This window comes from Mobula hypostoma, chromosome 25 (assembly GCF_963921235.1).
Source record: "Mobula hypostoma chromosome 25, sMobHyp1.1, whole genome shotgun sequence".
NCBI classification, from domain to species: Eukaryota; Metazoa; Chordata; class Chondrichthyes; order Myliobatiformes; family Myliobatidae; genus Mobula; species Mobula hypostoma.
The window spans coordinates 22,392,676-22,398,675 of record NC_086121.1 but is presented as its reverse complement, the minus strand read 5'-3'; the positions used below and the strand labels follow the sequence as shown (position 1 = coordinate 22,398,675).

Here is a 6,000-nt window from a genome sequence, read left to right as displayed (position 1 = left end):
TAGAAATTTCCTTACCCCATTATATTATTATTATATATAATAGCTGGGCTATAAATGTGCAGGAGCAATGTGTGGTTAAGTGCCTTGCTCAAGGACACAACACGCTGCCTTGGCTGAGGCTCGAACTCGCGACCTTCAGATCACTAACCCAGCGCCTTAACCACTTGGCCATGCTATGCCTAATTAGAAGCACGGAAACAGGCCCTTTGGCCCACCAAGTCTGTGCCAGCCACCAACCATTTATTTATACTGATCCTGTATGAATCCCATTATTCTCTCCACAACAATCTGCTGGGGCATCTTGGCAGGTTGAGCAGAACCTGTGGGAGAGGAGGAATTGTCATAATTTCAGGTCAAAATGTTGCATCTGGACTGAGGGCAGAGGGCAAGACAACCAGGTCTCTGCATTTCCATTATTCTCCCCTCATTCCGATCAACTGCTCCCAGATTCCGCCACTCAGCTAGATGCCAGACACAGTTTATATTGGCCTACAAATCCACCAGCCAGCATAACCTCTGGGATTGGTGAGGGAAAACAGAACATTTAGAGGAAACATGTCGTCACATGGAGAACATGCAAACTCCATGCCACCTAAATTCTGGATTGATTCAGTCTCTGGAACTGAAGCAGGAACCCTTCTGCCACATTATTTCCATTGAGTTAGGGCCACAGATACCAGCGCAGAAACACAAGTGCTCCAACAATCGTTAAAACTGTTGCTGTCAAGTACTGTAGTAGGGCATAAACAAGAATGGGGGAAAAAAATATGGAATCCTGGAACAGGACTACCTAACAGAGAGTATTGAAACATGAAATCCAAATTTTGGGTCGTCATAGAGAAGCACCTAAACAAAAGGGCCTGCTTCGGTGCTGTTCGACCCTATGAGAAGTGAAATTTATCAGCAAGGAATTTTATTGCAACCTGTATTGCAATACATGACAACAATCTAATCAATTAAATCCCCATTGAGTGGTTTACCCGAGGCATTCCTATTTCTCTTCAATATGCTTTGTTTATATATATGATATATATATATAGTGCAAAGAACCGGTGTATGTCTCCATGCACTTTCTGGACCTGCAACACCCTGTCGGATTCAGCAGGGACACCGGAGGGAACCGCTGCTGACGTTCCGGGAGCCATCGTCAGGGGGAGCCGCTGGACGCGGAGCCGGAAGTATTTAAGTGATGCACAGCTGGCTCTGCGGCCGCCATATTCAGCCCTTGGTTTTATTGCCGCCCGGTTCGGTTCCTTCACCCGGGGAGGGAGTGCCGGGCGGATTCCAGTCGCAGCGTTGTTTGGCTGCTCGACCAGGATCTGGAGGCCCGTTCGGAAGGTGCTGGACGGCTTTCATGACGAGGTAAATGGCGCGACCTGTGGGAAGGCCCGGTTCGGGGTCGGGCGCAGGATCCGGGCCTTGGGGCTACCGCCGACCCGGGGCTACCTACCGCCACTTTCGGGAGCGGAGCCCGGCCTGGGCTGGGGGCCGGGGGCCGGGGGTGTTCTCGGTAGACAGGCGGTAAACCCCTATTAACAATCAGCTGCAAGTCAGGCGGTGGCAATAGGGGACGGCCAAGTAACCGCCCACTAACCTTCCACCGGTTCTGTAGTGTCAGACTTGCACTGGTTCTACAACAGTAACCCTGTCAGTGGCAGTAGAAGTTCCGCGTCCAGCATCCTAATGCACGTGAATAAGTGAGGGTCTGTTTGGGCTTCGGTCCTATACCTACGTTGTCATAAAGCTTTCTCTCCCCCCACTCCCCATGTAAGATTACTACACCTGCTTGAGGCATTGTCTTGGCTTTGATGACGGTTTTGGCCTGGGGATTAATGGGGATGGAACCGTGGAAGGAGGTACTGAATAAAGTTCCGAATTTCCTGATGCTCTTACATTCCAAGGGGTTGTTTACTCTTAGTATCACTCCACCAATATTTAACAAGTTTTCAAATAATCCCAGCTCTTGCCTGCAGTGATGTTCACATTGTTAGAGTAATGTGCCCCTGCAGTGAGTTCCATCACCTGAGAGCTTGACTGGCCCAGTATACCTTGGGTTTTTGAATCTCTGTTCCAAAAGGTAAATGGATTGTAAGGGTTGTTTAAAGTTCAAGACATGATCCCAGCACAAATCCCATGGTCAACTGGGTGGTAGTGATCTTTATTTTACTGTAGGCTTCTGTGATGTGGTCTGCTGGCAGGAGGCATCTCAAAACAGGAGAGATACCACTGATCTTGTTGAATCCATTGGCAACTTGAGCCAATATGAAAGTCCTTTCTTCTGTCCACATCCCAGCATTGAGGTCTTAATTCCCTTCTATTTGGTTCCACTGGATTGTTCACATGTTAAACAGTGTACTTCTAGATTCAACGCTTCAAATGCTATTATGGCAAGAGATTAGGGTGATATTAGTACAGCTGGTACGGAGGCTGCAAAGTGCATTCAGTGCTGCCTTCATGGAGTTTGCACGTTTTCCACGTAACAGTCTGGATGTATTTTTGGTGCTCTAGTTCCCTCCAACATCCCAAAGACAGTTATGTTGCTAGGTAAATCAGCGACTGTGAATTCCCTTCTGTGCATAAGACTACAAGGCTTTTAGGCACACAATTTTGTAGAGAATGGTGGGGTAAGGATCAAATGCTGGCGGAAGAGAATTTGTATAATTCAGCAAAACACAGGAAACGCTGGAGGAACTCAGCACGCCGGGCAGCATCTATGGAAAGGAGTAAACAGATGATGTTTCTGGCCAAGACCCTTCATCAGGACTTTTTTTTCCATAGATACTGTCTGGCCTGCTGAGTTCCTCCAATGTTTTGTGTATGTTGCTTGGATTTCCAGCATCTGCAGATTTTTCTGTTGTCTGTATAATTCAGCGTTACGTTTGCTGCCGACGTTGTGGGCCAAAGGGCCGGTTACTGTGCGTTCTGTGTTTTAAAATCTGTAAGGAAATCAGATTGACGGGGAGGATGAAAAAAGGGTAGCACTTCAGTGTAAGGTAGTGGGAGTATTAGAAACATGCTTGAAAAGTAGAAGAATAAGATGGGAATTTAAATTTGTAGGATGAAAGTGTACTTGGTGTCAGGCCTATTTTTTAAGTGCTGATGTGACTGTAGACGTACCAGAAGATAACATGGGATGTACCTTGAGATAACTACAGAAAAGTTGTTAGCAGATTTTGGTGTAAAAGTTATCTAAAGCCTCAAGGTTGATGAAGGAAGCTGGAGGTTCTGACTTCAATTTTTCAATCTTCCTTAGATATTCAAATTCTACCGGTGGACTGAAGCATAGCCATTGTAACACCTCTCTACAGGAAGGGAGAGAAGGATAAACCAGGTAATTATTGTCGTTAGTCTGATGAAAATTAATGAACATTTAGAAATGTGAGTCATTTGAGAGCAAATAGACTTGGAAGCAAGGTGTTTTTGGATTTTTAATGTAAGTGGCAAGTAAGGTGGGAGAGTGTTTGAAGGAAATAGTGTTAACGTTTGCTCGGAACGAAGGATTAAAGCTGTTGTACCTGGGTGATGGCTGTTGGAACCAACTTGTTTGCTGTATGTAGGGAAAATACTTCCATCAGTAACCCAGGAATGGCAAGTTTATAAACTGGAAGAAAATTTTCAGGGAAGTTTTGAGGAAATACTAGATATTGGAATGTACTGGACTGAGAGGAAAACAGGTACAAAGGTAATAAATTTCTACACTGCGAATGTGGCACAGAAGTTCTGTTTGCAGACTTGTACATCAGAGCTTTGGGGCACAGGGTCAAAGGCAGATTGGAGTTGAGAGGGAAAATAAATCGGCCAAGGTCGAATGCTGGTGCAGACACGAGGGCTGAGTGGGTCAATTCTGCTCCAATGTCTTACGGTCGTAGGCTGTAATTCAGTCGGATAATGACAGGGATGTTGAATTATAATTATTAGAGAAGTTGGTTTCATCTATTGAGATTTGAGTAGGAAGGCTTACTAGAGTTTATGGGATGCGAGAGTGTTGCATTGCAGAATGAGCCCATCTGCCTCTCACACTTGGGCACAATGTGCTCAATTAGTCCCCCATTTTAATTCATCCGTGTATTGAATGGTTTTGCTTTGCTTCGTGTTCTATTTAGCACCAGTTGAAGTGTTTGCACTTTCTGCCCTCTGTTTCCTTCGTATTATAACAACATTTAAATACATCCCTGCAGTTAGTTTATCGAGAGAGGAGGTAGCTCATCCAGTCCATTAAGTCCGTGCTGGTTCCCAGTAGACCATTTGCATTCGTCCTACTTTCCACCCACCATATTTCTTAGTCCTGCAGCTTGTCATCTTTCATCCCCCTCATCTGCTGCTGATGCTTTTGCCACCTGCATGTACCGAGTGCTAATCTGTAGAAGCCAATTAACCAACCCACACATGGGGGATGAGGGATTGCTTCCTTAATTGTGGTTCACATTAGAAGCAATAAGGGACAGAAATGGGAGTCCTGAAAAAACAGGTTTTTGAGCACGAAGAGCAGCAGGTTAAAGAATGGGGCCAGAGGATAGTAATTTTCAAGTCACTTGCTGCATGTATTGAAAGGAAGGAGCATGCATTACTGATTTGGATGTATGTCCTGAAGTGGTTCAGTGCTAGACCTACTACAGTGGTAGTGACCTGTGTTCAATTCCTCCGCTGTCTGTAGGGTGTTTGTTCCATTTCCTCCCACATTCCAGAGGCATGGGGGTTAGTAGGTTAATTGGTCATGTGGGTGTAACTGGGGAGTGCGGGCTTGTTGGGCCAGAAAGGCCGGTAACCGTGCTGTATCTCGAAATAAAAAATATAATACAAATGTGCTGAATTTGTGAACTGGCACGAGGAATTTGTTCAAACTGGGGGGAGAAATGTTGGGAGTATGAGAAATAAAGCCAGAAGGAGATCAGGTGTTTCCCTTGAGCCTGCTCCATTTTTTCTGTAGGATCATGGCTAGTCCAGTGTTGGCATGAACCCCGCTTCCTTGCCTGTTCCCAATGCTTTTGACTCCTTTGTATTCCAAAACACTGCCAGTCATGTCTTTGATTATATAAACAACAGCCTTTGGGATAGAAAATGCCAACAATTCATGACTAGCTGTGAAATTCTTCTTTCTCTCCACATTAGATTGCTGAGCCTTTTTCCAAAACTGGGCTCATTTTTCGAGATTTCTCCACAATGGGAAACATTCAGCATCCGCCCTGAGACACTTCACTCTCGGGATCTTGCACATTTCCCTAAAGTTGATTCTAAACTTCAGTGAAAATAGGTCAGCTTGCTCAGTTGTTCCTTTTAAGGCAGCCCCTTCATTCCAGCAATCACCCTAGTGAAGCTACTTGAAGTACCAACAAGGCAAGTACCTAAACAGACCAAAGCTATCTGTAGTATTCCAGTGCAGTAAACTCACTTTCTTGACATAATGGCTAATGTAATGTTTTACAATGCCAATGATTGGGATTTAATTCCCACTTCACTCTGTACGTTATGCAGAGAATGCACAATTCTCCCATATTCCTAAGATACGGATTTGTAAAGGTTAGTAAGTTGTGGGCATGCTACTTCGGTGCCAGACATAGAAACATAGAAAATAGGTGCAGGAGTAGGCCATTCGGCCCTTCGAGCCTGCACCGCCATTTATTATGATCATGGCTGATCATCCAACTCAGAACCCAGCCTTCCCTCCATACCCCCTGACCCCTGTAGCCACAAGGGCCATATCTAACTCCCTCTTAAACATAGCCAATGAACTGGCCTCAACAGTTGCTGTGGCAGAGAATTCCACAGATTCACCACTCTCTGTGTGAAGAAGTTTTTCCTAATCTCGGTCCTAAAAGGCTTCCCCTCTATCCTCAAACTGTGACCCCTCGTTCTGGACCTCCCCAACATCGGGAACAATCTTCCCGCATCTAGCCTGTCCAATCCCTTTAGGATCTTATACGTTTCAATCAGATCCCCCCTCAATCTTCTAAATTCCAACGAGTACAAGCCCAGTTCATCCAGTCTTTCTTCATATGAAAG

At 45.3% G+C, this 6,000-nt stretch overlaps 1 protein-coding gene across 2 annotated transcripts in view; it reads left to right on the top strand.

Moving 5' to 3' along the window:
* The first annotated feature begins 1,177 nt into the window (after window positions 1–1,177).
* The window catches only part of ube2j2 (ubiquitin-conjugating enzyme E2, J2 (UBC6 homolog, yeast)), a 28,497-nt gene continuing 23,674 nt past the window's right edge, over window positions 1,178–6,000 (top strand). Inside the window, exons 1-2 of one of the 2 annotated variants that reach the window (XM_063032920.1) lie at window positions 1,178–1,362; window positions 3,254–3,331. The gene's annotated coding sequence lies outside the window, so the exon portion shown is untranslated. The remainder of the gene's footprint in view (window positions 1,363–3,253; window positions 3,332–6,000) is intronic. The other variant, XM_063032921.1, reaches the window with a different exon arrangement.